Here is a 27850-nt window from a genome sequence, read left to right as displayed (position 1 = left end):
GTAAACGCTTCATTAATATCGTTTTAAAAGCGATAGAATGTGAGTTTCGAAATTTTTAAATCCAAGCTTCAAATTTTACAAGTTTTGAAGTGATACAACCATAATTAATTACGAATTGATATTTCAACACCGTTTGCTAGTTGTGGATCACGAAAGGGTTTTATTTTCCATCGGTTTAGTTGAAAACGCACAAGAAGAATATATGAATATGAACAGAGTGTAAAAAAGTTTCCTCTTATAAATAATTCGTGTCGACTTTAAACATTTCAACATTAATCGCGTAATAGGGTTACTGGAATCGGCCTCTTGCAGTTACTGCTTGTTGAATTTCAATCGGCGATAAAGCTGTTGAAGTAGCCTTCTAAATTTTTGATATGTTCGATGTGAATTGTAAAACCACATTATATATGCTGCGGTTAGGGGTTGTAATTCAAACGATACATTCTATATTTTAATTAGAAAAGTGTGGCTTGCACCTCTAAAAGTTTATTTTGTTTTTATGAAATTTTTAGCGGTACTTATTCTTTTTGTTACAGATCTATTTCTTGATTAGTCAGCTGCATTCAACGACATTTAATGTTTGTGGAAAGTTCGGACTTATTATTACTAACGCTATAATTATTAAGGTACCGAAATTTCATTTTTACACAATAAAAGCGTAACGTACATTTACAAGTATATAACAGTCCGTTTAGAAACATATTCTTTCAGAATGATTTTCCTTACAGTGAACTGGGAGAACACTTTACAGGGATAATAGTTTTTTTCTTTCGTTTGATTTTGCCGATTCTAAAATTGTGGATACTCACTTTATTACTACTACCCTTTTCTTCTATTAACACTCACTTAGGAAGCGGTCTTAGCTAAACGTTTAGTGAATGAATGATAGCGATGCGGAGGACTCTTTCCTTCATTTGCATCCTTAATAACTGCGAGAGGTGAAATATTACTTACGTACATGTAAGAATTTATCTGCAATAACTTGGCCGTAAAGGTCACCATTCTTGGGTCTAGGGTGCTATGAGATAATTCATAACTCCTAATACAATACCATGGTCAGTATCAAGTATCACTTTTTCTTTATCATGTTTTCTTTCTTGTTGCAATTTTTTAAATTTTTGTTATAAATTGATTGCGTTGTAATGAACTGCAATAAATGCGTTGTTTAAAGAGTTACATAAATAAAAATAAATCTCAATAACGTTATTATAATTTTTATCTCAATTTCAATGAATTTTTTGTTGTTGCTTTTATAGAAATATTTATACATCATTTTTTTTTTAATACATTTTATTTTCAGGACAAAGGATAGCTCTAAATTTTCCGCACCTTCAAAACAAGTACTTAAAATTAATTGATCCGTTATTTTCTATTGAATATTATTTTATGTGGCATCCTTTTTCACCTATAAGACAATAAGATATTTTTGTTCAGAATTTATAATATTATTATGTTGAATAATTTTATATTCTAGTCAATTCCACGGTTTATGTGCATTCTGTACCTAACTGAATCAACAGATCATTAGTGTAAACAATTATAAATTAGATATTTACAAAAATGAAACCACAGAGCAAAACAAAAGCACTAAAACCGATGAATGATACGGCACGAGGAATTTATAAACCGTGTGTTTCAAAATGAATATCGGGGTTTTAAAATTAAGCAATATTTATTAACTTTTACTTAAATTGATAAATTACACGTGAAATGAAAGAACCACTTAATCAGTCTTCATTGCAAGTGTTCAATATGAGCACCGTTCACATCCAGCAGATAAGGAGTTATTCCTATACTTTAATCAGTAAGTCCATTGTAATTGGCTACAGCAGGTTCAATCCTTTGTGTCAAGTCGAGTAGATCAGCTGATAACAGTGACACATTCACTTGTTCCTTTATAAACCGACAAAGAAAAAAATCACAGGTGGTCAAACGGGGCGAACGTGAAGATCACGTCAAAGAAGTCCTGCCATCTAGTTTCCGGCGACCGATCCAGGGTTTGGGGAGAATTTCATTCGACCCATCACGCACAGTGTTATTCCAATGAGGAGGCGCACTATCTTGTAATTAAATAAGGTTCTGTGGTTCGTACTGCAGTTCAAGAAAGAGCCATAGTTGTAGCATGTCAAGATAGTTCGTTCCAGATACAATTGCTTCCGCGGTAAAGAACCGCGGTAAACATGCCTTCGGGATAGGCACAAAAACTCTCGTTCACGCTGCGATATTCCGTGAGGATTTTCTGATAAATACTTTATGATTGTTAACTTCGTCATTAACATGAAATGTTGATTCGTCATCGATACGACACGATAAAGAAAGTTTTCGTCGTCAGGGTGCATCATCTCGTTTGCGAAGTTAACTGTAATCTATACATTTTAGACATTTTAACAGCTGTAAATTATATGGACGGAGTTGGAAGCGTTTTCTAAAAACCCTCCACACAGACGTCACTGGAATAGCTAATTTGTTAGCCTTGCAGTTAGGAAGGCTAAGATTCCTAACGAATTTTCTAGGATTACCCACAAAGGACAGTCTTACACATTCAACATTGTCTTCGGACACATTCGGTAGTCCAGTACTCTTCTATTTACAAACACAGCCGGTGGATTCAAATTGTTTATACTCTACGAGTGTTATTGTCACTGGGGGAATCACAAATGTACTTCAACGGAAACGCCCGTTAAAACGCTAAATACACATTCACATTTTGCAAACCGTAAAACACAGAATGCTTTATTTTCGGGGGGGGGGGGCATCTTTGCTACTAGCGCTTTCAAGCGTTAGGTACAGGAAACACTTTATAAGTTTGCACACCGCTAAAACTGTTAAAGTTATTCTTTCATTTCACTTAATTAATCAATTTACGTGAAAATTGAGAAATATCACATAGTTTTAAAAACCCGATATTCATTTCGAAACATATTGTAATATAAATAAAAATTTATAGAAAAAGATTATTTATTATACTTTATGTTATTTTTCCACAATTATAACGTGTACAAAAATATTTGATGTACTTAATAAAATTAAGTATTTATTAACCAAACATTTTATAATTAGAATTTTACTACTGTTGTATTATACTACTACTGTTTTTAAATCTGATCACTGACAAATATTTATTTTTTGTAGGTTCTAAATGAGATCGTAAATCAACTAATATTCATTTTCCAGTTGAATCGTGATGAATTGAACTAAAAGTTTAATAAATTATTCAGACCAATTATATCTTAGAAGAAAACGGGATCAATTTTTCAAGACAATTAAGAACAAAATGAAGCCTTAAAATTTCTCATTTATGTTTTTCACTTATTACGTAGTAAAACAAGGATGTGTACGCGAAACACACACACACACACACACACACACACACGTACCATGTTGTAACAAAACTTTATAGCAACTAGGGCATTTGAGGAATATACTCAAGTTAAATTGAGAACTGATGGTTGATAAAAGACGCATTGTGATTGTTATGCCTTTTACCATGAAGATAGGCGTTTTCATTTGAGATGACTGTGTCTTCACCTAAGCTACGTGACTGTAGATCCAGTACTCATTTAGAGTTATGATTCTCTTCAATAAAATCAAAGTTGGTCTTTTATCAAACCGAAATGGTTTTCGTGAAACACGAAAAACAGAAGTGGGGATCCTCGGCGCAAATTTTTCAGTAATATTTTTTTAAAAAGGTCGTCAGTTGGGATCGACTGTTCTGTACTGAATTAAATTTTCAGTTTAATTTAAATCTCTGAGATTTTATTTATTATCTTACCGCCAAACATTCCCAACTCTTTGTGAATTTTTGCTGATTGAGAGCCAGACTGCCGTTTTCTGAACGGTAGCGAATTATGCAGAGTTTAACATAAAACTATATGACTTCTCTATGAAACAAAGTCAAATGCAATACTAGTCCAGTTTCATAAAGTAAGTTGTTGGCAAGAAAAGAAAGAAATTCTTCAGAAATTTTTTGTTTTGTACCTGTATACATATAATGTTCGCATTTAATTGACTTGTAGAGAAGATCTGAAATACAAGTATGACATATCAACATTTATTTGGAAAAAATGTTATTTTAAGACAATAATACATTTGGAATTTTATTTTATTTTTAACCATTTTTTATAACAAATATGCAGAAATATCATTAATGTATTTTATTTTCACTGAGATTATACGATAATTTTTACATAACATATCGGGTTATTTATTTTACTTCAATATACTTAGCCGTAGAAGTTCTATGTAAAAGATGAGACAAAATAGTAAATAGTTATTTTTTTAATTAATCTTCTTTTTTTTTATTCACTTCAGTCATTTGACTGGTTTGATGCAGCTATCCAAGATTCCCTATCCAGTGCTAGTCGTTTCATTTCAGTATACCCTCTACATCCTACATCCCTAACAATTTGTTTTACATATTCCAAACGTGGCCTGCCTACACAATTTTTTCCTTCTACCTGTCCTTCCAATATTAAAGCGACTATTCCAGGATGCCTTAGTATGTGGCCTATAAGTCTGTCTCTTCTTTTAACTATATTTTTCCAAATGCTACTTTCTTCATCTATTTGCCGCAATACCTCTTCATTTGTCACTTTATCCACCCATCTGATTTTTAACATTCTCCTATAGCACCACATTTCACATTTCAAAAATATCTTTTCTCCTCAGATACTCCGATCGTCCAAGCTTCACTTCCATATAAAGTGACACTCCAAACATATACTTTCAAAACTTTTTTCCTGACATTTAAATTAATTTTTGATGTAAACAAATTATATTTCTGTTATTTTTATTAATAATTTTAATTAATAAAAATAGTAATGTATACGTTCTTAAAAGGTTCTTATGTGTTCCAAGAAAAAATTACTTTTTTATTAAAACTAAATTATTGATAAAACGAAGGAAATCAAAATTTCTTCTAAAAATCACTACTGATATAAATGATATTGTTACCCCGACATTATTATTATTATTATTATTATTATTATTGGTTATTGATTACTACTTGAATTTATGATAAATTTTTAAAAGCTGCTATGGATTTAAGCACATTTATTTCTTTTAAAGAATCTATGAAAATTAGTCGGCAAATATTTTCTCAATGTATCGATCCTATCATTTCACCTCGTAATTTACTTATCTTGCTACAATTACCGTTACATTAACTATTAGTAATTGCTGATGTAACCTTCACCTCATACGAATAGAATTATTATTATTCAGACCTATTTTTATTAAAAATAGTGTAATACTTCATCGATATTAAGTACCTAAGGAAACACAACTTTCTAATATTATTGCATTGCGTCCCGATATAAAACATCCGCATATCAAATTTGTTTCCTTAAAATTGAAAATTAATTATTTCTTTTAATAAAATATTTTCAGCATTTTTATAAATACTAATCGAATAAAGCTGAATTTACTGACTGTTAGTTTTAAAATGCAGTTGAACACATTTTTAAACGATATATATAACTGACGGTTTCATTATTTTTATTTTATCCAGTGTCAAATTTATTTGTTCATTTACCCCCAGATAGAATCAATATGATGATTGTATAGCATCATACTTTTCTGTTATAAGATGGAATTTATCCTTTCTCGTTTTTATTTCTTAGTTCTACTCCGGTCAAGATTTTCGTAGCGTTTACCTGAATCTTTCAAAGTAACTTCTGGAATTTTTTTTTCTTTGCTATCCATGGAACTTCAAAGAATAGATAATAACCAGAGATACAGAGTGAAGAACTAATAAATTCTTTTATTTATTTTAATCACTGTTGCCCCGTAACACCGTGTGAGATAAAAATTCACAGTAGTATCGGTCATGTCAATAGGTATAATTAAAAAAAAAAAAAAAAATTTTGAGCGAAACAGGAGTAACGATAAAAACTTTATACCGTTTTAAATTTCAAATAAAACAACAGCACCTTCTCACCTACATGAAACTCATTAGACTTTTAACAGGATGTGTAACCGATTCATACCAACTTTCAAACCCAATCTAATATCTGTCTAACTTAGAAGAAATAATATCGTACCTATTAATTTCATGAAATTATTCACATAATTCTATTCAATAATTATAGACGTCTCCGTCTACAAATTCGGATGAATTTTTAGAAAATACTAAAGATTTTCCGACGTAAACTGATAAAAATTTCAGCAGTTTAAGGGGCTGGAAACTTAGTTTTAAGGATTTAAAGAACGTTTGTATATCAATTATGATTAATTTCTCCTTTATTAGAAATAAACCTCGACTCGCACAATATTTACCAAAAATAATTGCACCTTAATATTCAGTAAAGAATAGATATATGTGTAAAACACAATTTTTTAGCACTTTATTCTTAATATAAGCGAGACAGTGTAATGGTTGATAAATATATAAATTGAAAATGATAACCGAGAAATAACATCAGATTTTAGTAGGTAATTTCTGTTTTTATAACTGAATGTAATTAATTTATTAGGTTTTCCAACTTACTATTCACCCAACTGTTGCATATTATTAAAAATCTTGTTGTCAGAGAATATATTTTAGGTAAACCGTGTTAATAAATTAAAACAAGTAATTTATTAACGAAAAACTCTTATTAAGATGATTTTGGAACGAATACACATACCTTCAGATTTTGTTCATAATTTAAGATTTTAAATTCTTCACAGTTTCTTTGTAAATTTATATATAATGTAATGTTTGAAAAGACTCAATAAAAGGTGGAGATATAATATGGAAATACAATATAAGGTACACGAAGGGGTTAATTTAAGAAATTTACAGACAAAATTAAAGGATTAGTAATTGTATTATTGTAAACAAGAAGATAATGCTAAGCAATATTAACAATATTAATCTTAAAAGATATTAGATTCGGCTGTTAAGTTTCCTAATGGATATAAATTATTTTATTATTAATCAGCCCAAATCTCGATATTAGTTTACATCAGTCAAAAATATGGTGAGATAAAAAAAAATGCTAGCGGTTGAAAAGACCAATCCTTTCGTTTAGGAACAAATGTTGTGTATTGTCGAATTCAAAGATGACTGCCTAAGTAAGAATTTAACATGTTCTATTTAAATACATGGTGGTACTATATAATATTTAATTTAAGAAAAAAGTATTAACACTACTATTTTTAATCATTTATATTTTTTACATTTATTTTTGTTGTTTATTATTAATTTTTTTATTTTACTGTTTAAGTTATTTCATTATGTCGCACACAATTTATTTTGAATGAATGAATTTTGCTTTTTAAACCTTTACTTGAACGTAGGTAACAACAAGAAGACCGGTCAGTGACCAGTCTTAATAGTTTTAGTCAGCATTGAAATTTCCTTCTCACACCTATTTTTTTCTGCTTATTTAATTTTTTTAATGTAAATATATGTTATATCATTATTTTGGATATTATACATATATATATACTGAATGATACTTTTTAAACCTTTGTTTGTATGAAGGTAACAATAAGATTGTCTCTTCTGATATGTCACTGATATAATTATATAGATTACTGGAGTAGTGCCTTGAAAATTTTGTGGTCATTAGAACAAAACAGACTGTTTTATTGTATTTTAGAATTTATTTCAGAAAATTTTCTAATTATTTCAGAGAAGTTGCGATTTTTTTTTCACTTTGTTTTGGCAATTTTGCACCCCTTGATTTCTTTAATCCGAGCTGGGGCACAGACTAATGGGCTGTTTGCCTGGCCCTGATGCTACAAAAGAGAGGAAGAATCATTTCTAAAGGATTGTGACCAACAACATCTCCTGATCTGACTAAATCAGGATTCTTTCTATGGGGTTAATTAAAATAATAGTTTATAGGAATAATCTATACATCATTTTCAACACCTGTAAATTATCATGTAAATGTTTAGTAATAAACTATTATTTACAGACTAAACTAACTGATGGGGCTCTTTTAGTTGAAATTCTGTAAAAGAACATATATCGCTAGAGCTGGGAAAGATAACTATCCACAACAAGAAACAAATTTTATATCTATATATAAGACTTTTTTTTAATTTAACTTCTAAATACAAACTAATATGACAAGATTATTAATCTAATTATTTATGATATATGTACTAACAAAAGATAATTTGTTTATAAGACCTAATTTGTTATACAGGAAAATTTTTTTAATGTAAATAAATTGACAAGTAATTAATTAATACACATTTAATTGAATGAGACTAATGTTTTTACTCCATACACATAAACGCAACCTTAATTAAACAAAATAAATACAAATACTAGTAACAAATTAATACAGAATTTTGTAGATAAAATAAAATAATACAGATTTACATAATTATATCCTATCAAATTAAGTTACGATGATAATTTTTTGATAACATCATAAACACAGTCTTGTTCTAGGAATCTTGAGTACACATTTTTCTTCAACGTAGTCTAAAAAAAAGAAAAAAATTACAAATAATCAATAAATAAAAACAAACACCTTTTATACAACAGTAAAAATGAAAATTGGTATAACAAATTTCTTAATTTCAGTTTACTGTATAGCATACAATATTTAATTTTACCCATTCGGAGTTGGCAATACTGCTTGTATGGGTTGCGGTAGGGATTGTTAACAGTGATGTTAACAATCACTGTTAACAATCAATGGTTTTATGCAGAACACAGTTTGTATTAAGCAAATTTGATTGTACTCATACAGTGAAAGTTTTGTGAGAGGTTTAGTGATGATCAACAAACATGGGGTTGCAAATTCAAGAAAAATAATCAATCAAGAGGTACATTAATGACATAAGACTAGATCCATAGAGAATAAAACTCATACGTGTTGAAATACCATCTGGCCGCCTGAAAATATAGAGCGAATGAGAACAACCTGTGCGAGGAGTCCATGTCCATCAGTGTGGCAAAATAACACTTGAATTTGCTGTATAGAAATGCAGAAAAACTTTTACACAATGATCTGCATTTTCAGTTGTATAAACTGAAAATTTTACAGTCATTAACTGTTATGTACAAAGCGCTTTCTGTCGACTGTTGGTAACAGATGGTGCAGCTGTATCTCACACACAAACACGCACCTGATGACCTGAGAGGTTCCTTATGGTGAATGATGAAGCAATATTCTCACCAAATGGATATAACAAACAAAATTTCTGATATCGGATGTCTAGAAATCCAAACCAATAACATAAGCAGCCGCTTGTCCGAAGGTGTTGTGTGGTGTACCATTTCAACACATGGAATTATTATGTCCTACATTTTCGAGAGTGATGACAGTGAACACCAAATATTTATTTTAACTGACTATATTATATTTATGGTTGAAATCTTCTTGTTATGCAAGTTGAGATATAGCAACTGGAGTATAGTGAAAGGGTGGTTTCAGGAGAAGGGTGCCAGAGTACATATAGCACAACTCTCAATGAAAAACTACATGCTGCATTCCTTGGGTGATTTCTTTCTGAGTGTGTGATAGGCCCTCCCATTCGTCAAACCTTATTACAGTAGCTTTTTTATATGATGATTTGGTACTGTCTGTAAATGGTGTATTTCTACCATTAATCATATAATTTAAAAACAATATTTAACATATTAACACCAAGGTAATTCTTGCAATAGTGATCTTTTTTTTTTTAACTGAAACCACACATAACTGTTAATCCCTCATTACTCAGAGATTATACCAACATCCATTAAGTTATTACGCTAATGTAATTTCAATGTTATTTACACAGTAAAACTTTAAAGGATGGACAAAGAAGATAAATAATTAAAAACAACATAAGCTTTCATGAAAAAATAATTTTACTAAGGAATACAAAACAATTATGATTGTAGCAATAAATGATATAATAAATTACTTGGCAAAACTGATGCGGTACAGGTTCAGTTCAGTTTCAATTAAGAGAAACTCTATTTTATTTGTTTCTTTTCATACATTCTCTAGCTCAAGATATTTTAAACAAATTAACAAACTTACCATATCTTGCCCATACAACAAGCTCGATACCACTTCATTCCCTAATAAGGAAAGGAAATTTTTGATTTTCTTTCTTTAATGATACATATCATTTCTCAATAAATTCCCTAAAACAAAAAAATACATATAAGTAATAATTACAAATCATTAGTAATCATCGAAACCATCAGACAACCCTAACAAAGATAATTGTTAGTTAATGGTTTACACAGCTACTTTTAAAAATGGTTGTAGTATTTTTAAAACAAATTACGCAACAGTGAAACCTCTAAAATAAAATTAGAAATGCTCCTACCTCAAAATGGTATATTTTTGGTATGAGACAGCTACCTGGAATGTACTGTATGCTATATTTTATTATTAAATCGCTTCCATTTTGTCACAGGCTGAAGTTTTTTACATTAACATTTTTGATCAATGCTCTTTATTAAAAATGGTGTATTATAAATCTACTCTTACATTTAAAATTTTTGAGTTCTCCCTCTTGAATGGCTTGGTGATGAGGTAGATTCAATTGAAAAATGGATAATTTTGAGGTAGTCGTATAGCGACATCATTATGATACAGTATAAGATAACTACAATACGGACTATAATACAGAGAAATAGTTGATTTGATTCTTGGAATGTAATTAATTATGTATAACTGTTGGAAATGTCCACAATTTTACTGAAGGCAGGTCCGAGTCCTTTGCACTATATTTTTTTGAGATGAATTCCATTAGCCCTGATATTCTATGAAGGGTGTCAAAAAATATGATACGAAGGGTTCAGACCTGCCTTCAGGTAAATGGTGGACAATTCCAACACTTGCTGTAAGACATTACCGTTTGTACATTACTACATTTCATGAATCAAATAAAATGTGAGTATCTCTGTATTATAATCTGTAGTGGAATTATAGCATATAGTATCATGATGTACTCAATAAAATGATTTTGCTATGTTTATTAAATTTGAAAATATTGTAAATATTTGAAAAAATCAGTTATGTTTAAGAAATTAAATTGTTTCTAATAATAGTTGCTGACATCTGAATAATCTGTTTTGAAAGAAATCAGTATTTGCTTTTTTTTAAATATGAAAAATGAATTTATCAAATATAACCAAAAAGAACTTATTTGTATTTTGCTTGATGAAATGATTAATTTCTACTCTTCACTAAAATAAAGACCTGTAATAAAAGAATTTTATCCCCATTTGATTTTATTTACCCCATAGAGCTGTTTTTATGTAATCATATCTATTTCTTAATTTTTTTCAAAAATTAATACCTGTGGTAACAATCTGCAGTGATAGCAACTCCTGAATTATTGTTGTAGAGAGGAATCGTAAATTTAAGTGTACTTGGAATCATACCAGGAACTTTTAATACTGTCAGATAAAACTAAATAGGGCAAGCCTGTCCTTAAATATTGAAAAGAAAACTGTTAGAATTTTACAATACAATTTAATTGTGTACTGAAATATTAAACAATTCTGTTGTTCTATCTAAAATAATCTAGGATAAACAACAATCATTTAAATCAAATATTTGTGGAGAACATTTAGAAACATTAGTATGAAACAGCTAACTGGAAATGGAATATCTCTGAATTCAGTTATTAACTTGGATACTTCCTTTGAAATTATTTCCTCTGTCATTTAGTAACAAAACCTCACAATATACTATATTATAGAATACAAGATAAAAAACTTGGTCTCTTAGATCTCATGAGCATAATTGTAGTAGGTGGGTGACCTGACAGGACTACAAAAACAGCATAGTTTTTTGCTACAATCTTTTTTTTCTCAAGAATAAGAAACTTCCCTGGCTTACTATTTAAAATTAATAGTAAAATGGTGTTTCCAACTGTCTTTTTTATTAGGATACTGGTAACTATACTGTTGCTTAGCAGCTTGCCAAGCCTACATAGCTTTTTTTTTTGAAGTTATTAATCAATTAATTGGTTTGATGCTATTTTCTCTTTTGTTTTTGCTGATTTTAAAATTGTAACTTAAGTGTGTTGCTTTTTTAGAAGATTTAGCAAATTACATCCTCAGTTATCTGTTTTATACATTGCAGACCTATACTGAAAGATTATGAAAATCTTAGTGCCACTTTCTTTAGGTCCCCTATTCCGGCTTTGACCTTTTACAAGGCCAAAATAATATGGCCAGTTACAGGGCCAAAGTAATATGGCTGAAATTGAAAAATTAGCTTTTAGACAAAAGATTAAATATATGTTCAGAATCATTAGTACATAAAGAAATCAGGGGAATTCTTTTTATAGAAATTACATTATCTATAACATTCACATTATCCATACTGTGGGTCACAGCTGGTTATAATAACAATAATATGTACTCATGCTTTAATGCGGGTAATTTTATCCTGACATTTGGGAAAAATCTTACTGTAAATGCTTTGTATCGATCTTATGTAAATTATCTTGTTTTTTGAAGGCTTTCGATATTTTGTACTTTGAAACTAGCACAATTACAAAGGTTTCGGTTTATTGAAACTGTAATTGTACGAAAACATGTAAAAAAATGTTGTTGTAGAAAATTGATGTAAATGAACCACATCCTTTATTTTCAAATGAACAAGCCCATGAGGGAACCTAAGCTTCTCTCAGTTGCTCTCAAAATTATCAAATTACAGAGTCACGTTTGTTAGAAAAGACTTGTATTTAAGTGACTTTGATAATACTTCAGAGGATGAAGATTATATACCATCTTCAGATGTCAGCTCTGAATCAGAGAATGAAACACATAAACCTAAGAGGAAGGTATTAAGTAAAACAGTTATTGAACGGCAAAGTCGAAAACGACAGAGAAACATTGAACAGTAGACTTGTAATATTAGCTAACAGAAATACTTAGCTGGTGAGAGTAATACAAATAAAAAGGACAAAGGCTGTTAAAAAATATGTACTAATAATATCTTGTTTTTGGCTGCAGAAGAAATTAAGCCTCCATATTTGTGTAAAATGAAATGTTACCAAAAATTACTTAAAAATTTAGAAAGACAGTTCATTACATCCTATATTGAAGTAAGACTATAAGAAAGATGTAGAGGTACGAATGATACAAAACCAAAAGAAAATTCTTTTCATTATAGTTTAAACATAAATGATGTAAAAATAAGGGTGTTAAAGTTATATTTATAAACATACTAGCTACATCTAATACAGTCATAGTTAACGCAATTCAAAAACAAGAACCTGGAGGAATTGTAGAAATAGACAAAAGAGGACGGCATACACCTGCTATGAAAACACCCGAGGAAATAATTCAAAATGTTATTCTACATATAAATGTTATTCCGAAATTTGAGAGTCATTATTCATGTTTGAAAACTAAGAAACCATTTTTAAGACCTGATTTAAATTTAAAAAAGTTGTATTTATTTTATCAACAATTCTGTGCTGAAAATAAAATAGGTAAAAAAAAAATAACAAAAAAGTGGCTTTATATAGCCATATATATATATATATATATTAAACATTAGTAAACATGGCTACATGGCCTGAGATTCGTATCTAGCAAAATTAAACAGTGAATTAACTTCAGATGGTAAAAAATGTATTTAAAGTGATTATGACTGCACTTTAAGGAATCATAGAAGTTGTATGACCAAACAGCTAAGATACTCAAGATGCAAAGAACAGTAAATGTGTTGAGAGCTGATTTACAAACATTTTTACCAACACCACTGTTAACAAAAATAATAAATTTCTACTGCAGGAAGTTATGGACATTAATTTCACAATTTATGACATGGTGAGAATGAAATAGCTTCTTGGATTCTAAAATGGGCTGAACAAAACGTTACCAATTCAAAAACTGAAGAAATGATATTATGGTCAGACAATTGCTATGGCCAGAACAAAAATTTTTTTATGTGTTTATCTATATCCACAAATAAAGTGTGTCATAAATTCTTGTTAAAAGGCCATACACACATAAGTTTTTGATAATCAAGAGATTATCAAAAACTTGTCTTGATTATAGCTCTTTCTAGACGCAAGCAAGACGTGAATGACAGGAGGGGGGAGGGAGAAAGACGGCTTCAAAACTTTGAAATAGTCCTGTAGAAGGATTCTAAAGGTAAATTGAAATAAAATAATGACTAATAAAAAAATTGTGAGAGATGCAGAAAAGGAAAGAAACTCTGGTATAGCTTAAAAAAAGGAAAAATGGATGCGTTTACAATGAAAAATGATAGTACAACAAAACCAGTAATGAAAAAGTATTTTGAAGGTAGGAGATCTCGAGAAAGACCGCTATTAACATATTTCCAAGTTTTGAGAGGTATGCACTGAGGAATCTATAAAGAAGTGAAGGAAAATCCATTAGATAGAAGAGTTTCCGTTTGATCCCTTCAGAAGAAAATAGTATAATGTACAAGGGTTATTATGACAGTAGTATAAAAAATTCACCTTTCCGTTTTAAAAATTCTGGTCATTCATTTCATATGCATGCGCCCAATGTGCGCGCGCATGTGTGTGGGGTGTGTGTGTGTGTGTGTGTGTGTGGTTGTGCGCGGTTTTGGTGTTTATTTGGATTAATTACTCAGCATAGGTTGGACCAAAAATCTTTAAATTTAGGATAATGTATATGATACAATTAAAGTTTTGAACTTGATTTTTAAAAAAATGAATATATATATGTATATATGTATAGATATATATATAATGTATATATATATATGTATAGAAAAAGAGAACAGGAGTCATTTCTCAGATCATTTACCGGTAAAGTTTAGTAACGTTATTGAAGATAATTGTTCCCGTAACTATTATTTAGCTGCGATTAATTTGTTTGCAAATTTGTCAATGTTATCGTACTTTGTATACCTTAAGACCACTGTTATCAGTATTGTCTCAAAGAGCCAACTTATTAGATGTTAATATCTCTTCTTAAACATAATGGCGTTCATTATGTCGTTCTGTTGTAGCAATGACTATTATCGTTGTTTATTCTTTTCGTTACTTTTAACCCCTCAGAATACAACGCCAGTCTAATTATGGAAGAAAAGGAGGTATGTTGATGTTCGGAAAAAATATAAAAATGTGCGAAATAATGAAACAAAAATACTTCTGGTACCATTAGTATACATATTACCTATCGTTGGAAACGGATAAAACAGCTTCAAATGTGAGCATATTCAGATGCGAAAATAAACAACAAAAAAATCATTTTTATAATTTACTAGCACACCCGACAATGCTTCGCTATTGCTAGCTTTGAGCATACGATAATTAAAAATATATATTAGTTACGCGAAAAGAAATATTTTTGCAAAAACTATACCCGCTAGGTGCCGCCCACCTAGCGCCGTAATGAACACAATTGAAAGTTTGATAAAACATTAAAAAACTGAACATTACGGAACTTCACAAAATTTAACCTTTCACTTTATCACTTTTTTCCTCTCCCTTTTCCCCTTTCCACATGTTATCTTTCCCCGTATTTTTAATTTTCATTTTCCCCTTTTCTACGCCCTTTCCATTTCCTTTCCCCAGTTCCCCTTTTTAAATTTCCTCCTTTTCCCCTTTTACAAATTTCGTTGTTTTCCTTTTTCTTTTACCCTTTTTCCCTTTTTTCCTTTTTCTCTTTCTCTCTATTTCCGTTTTTCCCTATTTCCCTTTTTATTTTTTCCCCTTTTTCCCAGCGCGTAAATCGGTCCAGTAGTTTTTTAGTATATAGCGGATACACATACGAACATTGCGAACATACTTTATACATACGTACGAACATATATATATATATATATATATAGAAGAAGAAAGTATGTGTGTATACTTTTTTGTTTGTTTCGTAAATATCTCGATACCGGCGCCACCTAGCGAGAATAGTTTTTGCAAAAATATTTCTTTCGCTTAACTAATTTATATTCTGAATATTAGCCAAATCGGGCCATAAATGCAATTTTTCAAAATATCTCGACCCCAACGCCACCTAGCGGGTCCAAACTAATTTAGAAACCCTCGCGGGCTTGTGCACAACTCACGAAAGTTTCATCGCTATCGGATGAACGGTTTCGGAAGGCATAAGATACATACAGACAGACAAACATTAATTTTTATATATATAGAAAATTATCCGGTATAACGATAGACGAAGTAAAATGTACTCGAATAATGTACTCGAAGAAAAAATTACTCGGATATCAACAGACATTTTTCTAACTATTCCAAATTAATTTTATTCTATTTTTTTAATGATTTTAATTAATATAATTTAATTAAACTAACAAAAGTACCTTCAAATATAATTAAAAAAAACAACAAACGAAAGATATAAAAAGTATAATTTAATGAAATAAACCAAAACAATAACCGATTCAAACAGTCATTTTTTCCACCTACCGCTTCGGTTTGACAATCTATATCCTTATGTCGGTGACGCCATAGAAATTCACACAAATGAGAATCCAACAAACTCTATTAGCCATCATTAAAGACTGTATCGTCGTATATAATTTGTATATTTGACGTTAATTAGACGAGGTTGTTGAGCGTAGGTTATGTTGATAAGACTCACCGTCTTGGTCTAGCGGTAAACGCGTCTTCGCAAATCAGCTGATTTTGAAGTCGAGAGTTCCAAGTATAGATCCTGTAAAGGCAGTTACTTTTATACGGATTTGAAACTAGATCGTGGATTCCGGTGTTCTTTATGTGATAATTTATGAATTAAAGTTAAAAAAACTTTTTTTATTTTTTCAAACGTTATTATTAAAATTATAAATTCAACAGAACTTTGACGGATTAACACGTAGTTTATATCGGGGATTTAATTAAAGACAATTACAAAAAAGTAAGAATTCCAAAATAATGTCTAAAAGAAATATTAATAATAAAAATAAAAATAAAAACAATAAAAATAGGATAATTAAATTACAAATTTTAAAATAAGATAAATGGGGAAGTTAGCTTACGTTATAGTATACATAACTTAAAAAATTCTCCCCTACTACAGCCACCGCTTTTGTGTAGGATAGTATAGATAAATGTTCATTTCAAGAAAAAAGAGAGGTTCGTAGCGGTTTTATTAATTCAATTTAGTTTTGATATTTTATTAATTTGGTTTAATATTGCTAATAATAAATACCGCAAATAAAGAAACGTCTACGATCCAAAGCGCAGCATCATAACGTACGAACCACCTTCTAACTTACCCCGTTCAAATTTTTGCGATATTAATTTGAGTATAACTCAATAACGACTCGACCAATCTTTATAAAATTTATACACCGCTAAAAATACCGATGAAACGGATGAAGTAGTTTTTGAAATTTTCGAAACAAACCTTTATAAATAGGAATATGTACAGTGTTTCTAAAACGGTGGGCTGGCTATACTTTTTCGGATTCTACTTGTAAAACTAAACAAAAAATATCCTTCAGAAAAATGGCAGTTTCTCTTTCGTTCTCCCCCTGTACGCCATTTTGTTACATTTATATAAAACTTTTTATCTCAAGTTCGGATAGACAAATCACTTTAATATTTGGTAACCATCTTGGTAATACAGATTTAAAATTATCAAAAAATCAGGACTTAAATACCTTCGCAAATTACAAAATGGGGGGTCATGTATTTTTCAATTTGTTATATCTCCATATATATTAGTTTTATCAAATTTTATGTTATTTGTTAAAATATTAAGCCTTTTATTTTTTTAAATAGGTTAAATAGCCGAGTTATGGAAGAAAACTAATGTAATTTTGTGTCTGTTTTCATGTCGTTCACTTTAATTTGGATTTACTGTTAATTCTAATACTGTAAATTAATATGAATTAAGTAATAATTTTTTTCACAATAACAGACCTAATAATTAAAAAAAAAAACAACTACTTGTGATAATCTTACTTTAATTATTGTAGAACATTAGGTGTACAATAATTACAGTTACCAATAGGTTACGTGTTGTTAAACAGTTAACAATTGTTAAAAGTTATCAGAGATGTTCAAAGCGTCCACCATTAGAAATTATACAAGTCTCCAGTCTTTTTGTGAGAGATTGTCTTAACCGTTCAAAAATTACGGGAGTATTCATAATTTCTTGAAATTCAATTTGGATCCTTTGTTGAAGATCCTCAATGTTGAGTTGAATAAACAATATGTTTCAAATGGCCCCAGGTAGACCTCAAGAGGGATTAAGTCAGGTGATCGGGCAGGCCAGGGTATTGGCCCTGGAATGTTTTATGCAAATCTGAAACCAACTAACTGAAACGTGCTGGAGCTCCATCGTGGTGAAACCGCATATTTCCTCTTAATTCTACAGGTTCCAAAAAATGTGTGAGATTTTTGGTTAAATGAGCAAAATAATTTTCTTCATTTAATCGATTTGGTAGAATAACAGGACCCACAAGATAATAATTAAAAATACCTGCCCATATGTTTAGGGAAAATCTTTATTGAGCTACATTGGAAGGTACCATGAGAATTCTTGTCGCTCAAGATACGCTGGTTGTGATAGTTTTGAACACCATTCCTGTTGCAAGAAGCTTCATTTTTTACATTGTTAACATGATCAACAGTCGCTGTGTAAAATTATTTATAAGTGAAAAATTAATATCCATTGTTTTATCATTATTTAATATTAAATCTTAATGTGGGAAAATTATTACTTAATTTGATACATACTAGAATTAACAATTAATAAAAACAATTAATATTTTATCGAATTGAACGCAGAGTGGCGGATAATAAAACAAACACAAAATTACATCACTTTTCTGCCATAACTCGGCCATTTGTTAACAGATTTTCAAAAATACAATATCAATTTGTTCAAAATAAAAGGTTTAATATTTTAGCTAATAAAATAATATTTGATAAAACTAATATTTATGGAGATATAACGGATTGAGAAATAAATATGGCCGCCATTTTGTAATTTTCGAAGGTTTTGTAATTCCTGTTTTTTTTTTGCTAATTTTACAACTTTATTTCCAAGAGGCTTACCGAATATTAATTTCGTTTGCTTGGCATTTCTCCCGCCACAACCCCATTCGGTCGTTCTAAAGCATACGACCAAATGTCTGTGCAACAAACGGCTACTGAGCCTCGACAGTTTAGCGACCAGTATCCTAGATACTTCCTAGAGCTTACCAAACAGCATGAGCGGACTAAGCGCGGTGCCTTACACCACCGGCATACGTGTCCCAACCGCTCACTTGTCATATATTTGCTAAAATGGGTAGGCGCAACCCGGCACTACTAAAAATATATATGATATCCAGAAATTAAAATTCAATTCATCGGGAGAGCAATTTGTCGCCACGCCTAGGTCCCACACAGTCCGACAATGCGGCTCTCGCAACATTGACTCGCCGCTTGTGGTGGCCAATTTTCCCCTTAACCTCTAAGTTACAGGGTGGCCCGCCACCCCAACAACAGGGCGGTGAAACATCAGGTGTTCATTTGACTGGACCTCCCCGCAGACGCACAGCTCATCAGCTGCCAGGCGGAACCGAAATATTGGTTTAAATTAACACGGCTGGTGAGCACCTGGGCACCCGTTACCCTCAAAAACGAGCTCGAGGCATACCATCCCCCCCCCCCAGATCCTGTATAAATTTATACAAGGATCTTCCCTTAGTCGTGATGTGCCATTCCAGCTGCCAAGTATCCATTGGGAGGCTCTGCAGCCTCTTCCGCAGGCGGGAGATGGACAACTGAACGAAATTTAGATCCGGTGCATTGTGATCACCGTTTCGCTCCGGTACTTGCCCGGCTCGAAACCGCATACCAAATACCTCATCTCCCGACCTTCTCCCAATTTCCACATGTCTGCCCTAACTTTCACGACTAAATCGATCGGGAGAGCCTTTCCCAATACGATGGTAGCCTTGTAAGAGGTTATTTTTAAAAACCAGTACGTACAATTAAGGCTCTGCGCTGGGCACTCCTTAAATTTTGAAGAAGTGCTTACCAAATATTAATGCGATTCCTCTATCCGAACTTGAGATATAAATTTTTATAAAAAATTACAAAATGGCGGACAGTGGGAGAAAGAAGGAGAAATCGCCATTTTTTCTAAGGATATTTTTGGATTAGTTTTACAAGTAGAATCCGAAAACTTATAGCCAGCACACCATTTTAGAAACTCTCTGTATATAAGGAAACCCCAATTACAGTGAATCTTATTTTCGTACTTCTCATACTTCAAAACGTAAAGAAATTCATTTTCACCCCCCCCCCTCCATTCAAACTATGTAACCGAATGTGATACCGTATTTTTCTTCGTAAAGTCGGTAAAAATGGTTTAATATTATTTTATTATTATTCCTAGTCGATGATATTATGATATAAAACTTTGAAAATAAAATAAATTAATTAAACATTTTTAAAAGGCTAATAGATATTAGTCTAATTATTTATTTACGGCAAACCATTTTAGTTACACACATAATAATTAGCAGTCATAATTTAGAAGAAAAAAATATTAAACATTATCCAAAAATATAGAAAAATTAAAGAATGTTATAATTATAAATCTTAATTATTAACAGAGACGATTAAATAAAACAGTAAAATATCTCAATAACGACGATGTCAACAACAATAATAACAGCTGAATTCATAAAGAGAAACAATTAAAACAAAATAATTAATTAGATAGATCGACAAAAAATCGCTTAGACATATATAAAGTAAGGTTATCAATGTAGAAGTCCACAGACGGAGACGCATATCGTTACCATACCTACGAAATCTTGCCACACAACCAAAGTAACTACAATTGGCGGGATTATAATGGGTGGCAAACATTCCGGTTTGCTTGATATTGTTCGGTCTTGAGAGCTTGTAATGGCAGAAGTAGTTATAGAGAGTTAATGTTATTTTGTTCTATAAATCGTATACTCTATTACGAATTATTAAATAATAAAATTTAATTTCGTTAAAATAAAATGCGTCATAAAATCAAAACTACTGTAAATAAATTTTTAGTAAGTATTTTAGTTTTCTATAAAAATGCATATCAATACTGTGACGTAGAAATTTACACATTGCTACTTTTGATTAGCGATGATGTTTTTACTGGACCAAAAATAATGAAAAAGACAAAATAAAATCCCTTTAGGCACGCCGGAAGGCGGAGGTAGATTTCACCGGTGCTAAGTAGGGGATGAAAAATACTTCCACCTCAAAGTTAAGAATAACTTCAAATTTACTCAATACGACAACGGTGAAAAAGTTTCACGTGTTTAGCATACGAGAAGCCCCATCTTCTTACATTTCCAGCAATATTTTGGTCATCCCTTCATGTAAGGACTGGTCATATCAAAAATTGTTTCAGACAAAAGTTTTAGGATATGTTTAGAGGACTAACGGCCACTTTAAACCGATTCAATACTGAGCCTATTAAGGGAAGTATGATTTTTTTCGTCTTCGAAACCCCATTTTTTCCACCCCCTGAGCTAATGGTTGGTGATATCAAAAACCTTTACTTACATATTCAAAGAACAGTAGGAACTTTAAAGGAATTCGATGTTTTACTTAGTAAGAAAGTTATAGCGCTATTTTTATTTATTTTTTTGGAAAAAGCCCCCCACATCCACCTCCATGGTCCGACTTTTAACGAACTCGTCCGAGAATTTGGAACGAGTTATTTTTAAGGAACAATTTGAAAGTGATTGGCGCAAACTTATGGCAGTTATCGTGTCCACAAAAATGTGAAATATGTAAATATAAACTTTTGAGCTGACGATAGTTTTGGGGTCTGGGGGATGTGAAATGTGATGATATGTCGAAATTTTTCCTGAAGTCGAATCATGGCACCCATTACAATATGTAGCTTTCTTATGAAATCTACCTAAAAATCCACCTCAGTGGATTTTTAGTGTATGAAATTTTATTAATTGTTTACAATTAGGGACTCGACTCTGATTTTTATGAAATTTGGAATATACCTTACTTAGGACCTAAATTATTCGTTACAACTAAACTTTTTCGTTAAAAATGCATTTTACAGAGTTTCGTTGCTTGTACGTTGCGCTGTACTCTCACCAACAATTTTGTAATTCAACACGACACAAGTGTATAATACCTTATTTTCGGACTAAATAAATTGATTAAATCTGTTAATTAAGTTAAGAATACGATTAGATTCACTCAAGACTAAATTAAGTAAGGTTATATGCAATACATTATTTACGAAGTAAATAACTTTATTTAAGTGAAATTCAGTCGAGTTTACTTACGTTTAGGGGAAGATTAATGTTAACATTATTAAAATATATTATTTTCGAACTAAATAATGTATAATAATACATTATTATTTATTAATGTAATAATAAATAATACTCTGTTATGGTATTGTTAAGATTCATTTTCTTTCTTTATTCAATGAACAAACAACTGTCATGGTCCTCCTATTTACTAAATAAATATAGTATATTATGTTGGCTTATTAGGCGAACTGATGTTACATGTTATTCTAATTAATTTAAATATATTGTTCATTCTTATATCTTTGTTAATAATCAGTACACATAAACATGACAAGCCAGATCAAATTGACCACCAGGCTGGTCTAATGATTAACTAGTTATCGTAAATCAGCTGATTACGAAATCGAGAGTTCAAATCCTTTAAAAGGCAGTTACTTTTATACGGATTTGAATACTAAATACCGGTATTCTTTGGTGGTTGGATTTCAATTAAACACACAAATTAGGAACGGTCGACCCGAGACTATACAAGACTACACTTAATTTACATTCATACATATCGTCCTCATTCATCCACTGAAGTAATACTTTACGTTGTTTCTAGAGGCTAAATAGAAAAGAAAGCTTGACCAAATCGTTAAACATATAATATTAATATAAAACTAAACTGAAATAACATAAAATAAAGATAATGAAATTTAATAAAAATTATTTGAAAAACACAATAGTAACCGCAGTTACGCAGAGCTAGGAAACCCGACTGTATCCAACAAGAGCTAAACATAACCTCCTTTGATCTGCTGTTAAAAACATATAAGTTAACCTTCACTACATTATAATTGGGTTCGTAATAATTTACACTTACACCATTATCAGTTTAATATTATTTAATTAGGTAATTTTATTTTTATTGTTTTTCGACCATATTATTAAGTTAAATTATTGATAAAGAACAACTGAAGGAACAAAGAATGTTAATTAATTTTATATACTGGGACATTTGTAGATAAATTTGACATGTCAAAAGGTAATAGTTATGCTCTGCACTCAAGTTAAGAAATCTTCTTGATTTGCACAGCAAATATGATGCTACACAAACAAAATTAGAAATGGACTTTGATGATGATTCTTGGTCCTTAGATCGGGTACAAGAGATATTTAATTCTGGACTAACAATTAGCCAATATAATATTTAAGGTTGATTAGACAAAGTTAGCGAGCAAAGTTAGCGTTAGGTTATCGTACAAAGTTCAGTACACGAAATCAACAGTTACATAATCTAACCTTAACCTTGACCTAAACCTAAGTAAATTCAACCGAATTTCACTTAAACCAAGCTATTTATTCCGTAATTAATTTTACATTTCTCCAGTGTTGAATTATATAATTAAATTATTAATTATAAATAAAAGATAACTCGGGTGAAAGACAATTCTGACGAAAAATTTCAATCGTAACGAATAACATGGAATATACTTTGTTTAGGACCTATTTCATAAAAATCGGAGGCGAATCCCTTACTTGTAAACAATTACCAAAATTTTAAAATAAATATAAGGTACAGTTATTTATTAGTTTTTCACATAAAAACAATTTTAATCTTATCTATTATGATTTTGGTGAATAAAACAAAAAATAAAAAAACAATCTTGCGTGTTTTCTTCAAAACCTATGAACATACTTTTTGGTGTATGTAATTATAAGAAATAGTCATGCATAATTACACTTAGCAGATTTTAACAATATTTATAAGTCATACACCAAAAATCCATTTAATTTGAGTAAAACTATTATATAGGTCAGTGATTGGGGTTCCTAACCCCCGATTTTTCTTTCTTTTTTTTTTAAATTGATTCCATCAGACTTATAAAACAGTATTAAATATAGTAATAATACAGTTTAATTTTTTCATGCTCCTAAAAAAATTAAGTAAAAAAATTATCAGCTTCGAAGTGGATTAAGGAAATATAAATAACATTTCATAACTCATGAACTTACACAGATCGATCTTTATTGATAATTTTTCTCTTAAAACTTCCGCCAGATATATAATTGCAAAAAATACCTTTAGTTTTAGTAATAACTTAAAAGAATTACAAAAGATACACCTCGAAATATCAACCGTTCCTTGTTTAGTAAATCTAAACAGAAAAACACCTACCTAATAAACAAATCTAATTTGTTAACAGATTTTCAGTTCATATATCGATTTTATTTAGAGAAATCAAAACAAATTGTATACTAATCAGTTTCATAATCCTATTTTTCTAAAAGAATTAGACAAATATTTTCACACTACCAAAAAACTACCTTAATATCATAGAAAAAGAACTTGATTAAAATTTGTTTACGAAATTAATTGACTTTTTATTGTTCATATTTTAAAAGCCTAAAGAAAACATTACCTTCTGAATAACAAATTGTTATTTGATAAAAATAATAATGTAACTATACGTAATAGTTGTACGAAAAGCGGAGAAAAAACAAGAAATAAATACGTAATTCTTTTTTTCTTAATTACATTCCATGATGTTCCGATTACACTCGAATATCATTGACTATTTCTTCAAATAAGGTAAAACGTATAGGTTTTAGGCCTATAACATTTATAACTATCATATTTTTATCACAAGATATTGTTACAAAAACTGCTTAAGTTTAGTTGGAACTCACAGTAAAAGGCAAAATAAGATTTGTTTTTATATTTTTTTATTAAAATAAAAAAAAAAACATTAATGTACGCCTTGATTTTGATGAATAAAAACAAATTGAAATCTCTTAAATTGTATTTCTGAATCTTAATTATACGAGTATCTTCAAATTAATAATTTCTTTACCGGTTACCAAATAGTAAAAATATACAAGATATCAGACTGATGGAACGGCGATTATCTCGACTGACTTGCCCAAGGCCAAATTCGAATAATCAAAATTCTGGATAATTGTAAAATTAAAAAAAAGTTTTATCATAACTGGATAATCATTGTAATGTTTGATGGAAATTATACTTAATAAAAAAATAAAAGAAAAGTAAATGAAATTTATAAATGTAATCGAAAAATACGTACAATTTAATAAAAAACAGATACAGTAAGCAAGTTACAAGAAAAATTCAATCGGTAAAAATTTGTTAATAAAAGGATCAGGATTTACAAAAATTATCTGAAAAAGATTGAAGGTTTTTAAAAGATTTAAAAAAGATTAATACTTTAATATTTTATTAAAAAAGTATAATTTGAAAATCTTATTAAAAAAGTTTGAAGAATAAATTAAAATAATATAAAAACGTATTGAAGAGAAACTGGGTTGAGATAATCTGTAAAAAATATAATTTCTTAAAAAAACTGCAAAAAACTGAAAAAAATTAAATTACGTTTAATATAATAAAAGTTAGTGAAAATCAATATTTCTACGCCGTAATCAATTGTTAACAATTTTTCCATTTTTTATATTTATTTTCAATTCAATTGAATTTTTCTTCTTTTTCGTTGATAAAATATTCATTGTCGTGAGACATGATGTTAATAAACCCTAACGACATCTATACATACATTAACAACACAAAATTTAAATTAAATGTGGTCACGTGACGGGACGGGACGGAACGCAAGAATTGCGAGGGATACAAATCCCTTCGCATGATCAGGACAACAGTCTCTTGCTATTAGGTCTTTCTCATTATCGGGAGAGTATTTATTTTTTTAATGTCGGTTATATATCTGTTCTGTTTTTGGATGGGACTGTAGACTGCGTTCCGATACGTATAAATTCGAATAACATTGCTTGGGCTGAACTTGGGACGCTAGCATCGTATTTGCGTCTTCACCCGACACGATTCCTCTTCAGTCGTTCACTGAAGGCCTGTTGGTGCTAGTGCCTTTCAGTCTAGCAGGAATGCGCCTGATTAGACCCTAGTTATTGGAGGATGCAATGCACTTCTTTCGCCGGAGGGAGTCGCATATGCTGACGTATACGGGAATCTTAAGATCGATAAATTTAACGGTTTAGGCTTAAAATATCCAGGCGAGTACAACTGTGCGATTTCATTACGACATGAAAATTACGCAGCCTACCCTGCATAAAGTTATAAAAATTGAAATAGGCAAAGAATACAGTAATGATTTATTTGTTTTGACCTATTGTCAAAACAGTGTGCTCTATAAATATATAAAACAGTGTGCTCTCTCTTCTCTCTCTCTCTATATATACACATCCACAGAGTAAAAATAAACATCATTTCGTCGTAGTTCAAGCTTGAAAAATTAATGTTATCAGCCGTTAATTCTGTAATTCGTTTAAGATAGGCATAAGTATGTTTTGTGTGCGTAAGAGTTGCCAAAGTCTCCCAAAAAACCCAATAAAAACAAAGATCGATAAAAACACATTTCCTGATGAAAGAAAGTTCTATTTAAAAAGTTAAATTACCTATTTAAATTAACTGGTGTGGATGTAAGCGTCCAAATAGTTGGACATCCGGAAATATTCCACATCCCACATCCCAATGTAGCTAACATTTAATAATTTTTAATACTTCTAATAACGAAAAAATACAAGTATATCCATTTGTTACAAGCATAAGCTAACAAACAACTATTCTGTTGACTTGATTATATAATTAAAATATTACCTTAATAGTAGTGTAGTAAGTATACAAAATCGATTTCGGCGCACATTAACTACTTCATAATTTTAATTAAAACAGAAAGCTAGTAATAGCAGTTTTTGTTTATAATTAATGATATCGTATTTTATGAATGTTATAGTTAATTATTAAAATAATACACACATAAAACGTCGTTCTACACACATATTTACGTAGCATTCGCTATATATCGACACAAGTAACAGCTTTATAATCAATAAATACTGTTTAAAAAGAAAACTGTTCACAAAATTATAAACGTGTATATCTTCCTGCAATAGAAGAAGCGTATTCATTACAAGTTCAAACCAAAACAACGCACGCTGCTGTAACCAACAACATTTAATGGAGGAACGGTTTAGCACACAGGCTGCGCGTACGCTGCACAAATACGTTTGCGTACGCGCATCAAGTTGACTCGTCATTATTACTTCTTGACCACTTGTTGATCTTTCAAGTAGTCTATTAATGTCCATTGTGAAAAATATTTTAGACAAAACATTGACTTAAATTATTACTTTAAAATAAAAGAATTGTTTTCATAAACATTATATTTTTTCTACGATCGATTAGCTCAGGGAATAATTAAATAATTTTACGAATTATTCTACGTCTTTCTGTTTGAGTAGATACGATTAAAAGAGATATAAGGAGTTAATTTCATTCGTATAAATATTATACACAGTTTCTTTTTTCTCCACAATTATTACTTTTTTATGATGTATAACTATAGTTCTTGAATTAATCTTTATTTTTACGTAAAAGTAAAATTTTTCTAAAACATAAAATTTATTTTAATACAATTTCATCAACTTTGATTAAAATAAATACGCACCTGATTTATTAAAGATATTCATCCTTTATAATAATACAGAGTCAAGTAGGTAATTTTTAGAGAAAAGAGTTTAAAGCTAAACAACCATTTACGCAGTGAGACTACGTATGTAAATTAATTGATATGAAATTAGCGCTAATATAAATAATAAAAAGATTCTGCTTTAATGTTTAGCTCTACTGGATTAGTAAACGTATTCTAATTTTTGTATATAGATGTTGTTTTCCAAGT

General features: G+C 30.2%; 1 long non-coding RNA gene across 1 annotated transcript; it reads right to left on the bottom strand.

Moving 5' to 3' along the window:
• Nucleotides 1-8176: 8176 nt before the first annotated feature.
• Nucleotides 8177-27127, bottom strand: LOC142327021 (uncharacterized). The gene is made up of 3 exons (XR_012756893.1): nucleotides 26770-27127; nucleotides 9978-10084; nucleotides 8177-8425 (listed from the first exon to the last, which is right to left on the bottom strand). It is a non-coding gene; the product is annotated as an uncharacterized LOC142327021 (long non-coding RNA).
• Nucleotides 27128-27850: the final 723 nt, after the last annotated feature.

Source organism: Lycorma delicatula, chromosome 6 (genome assembly GCF_047948215.1).
Source record: "Lycorma delicatula isolate Av1 chromosome 6, ASM4794821v1, whole genome shotgun sequence".
Lineage (NCBI taxonomy): Eukaryota > Metazoa > Arthropoda > Insecta > Hemiptera > Fulgoridae > Lycorma > Lycorma delicatula.
Note: the sequence above shows the minus strand (reverse complement) of the source record. Positions and strands in the feature narration are given on the sequence as shown.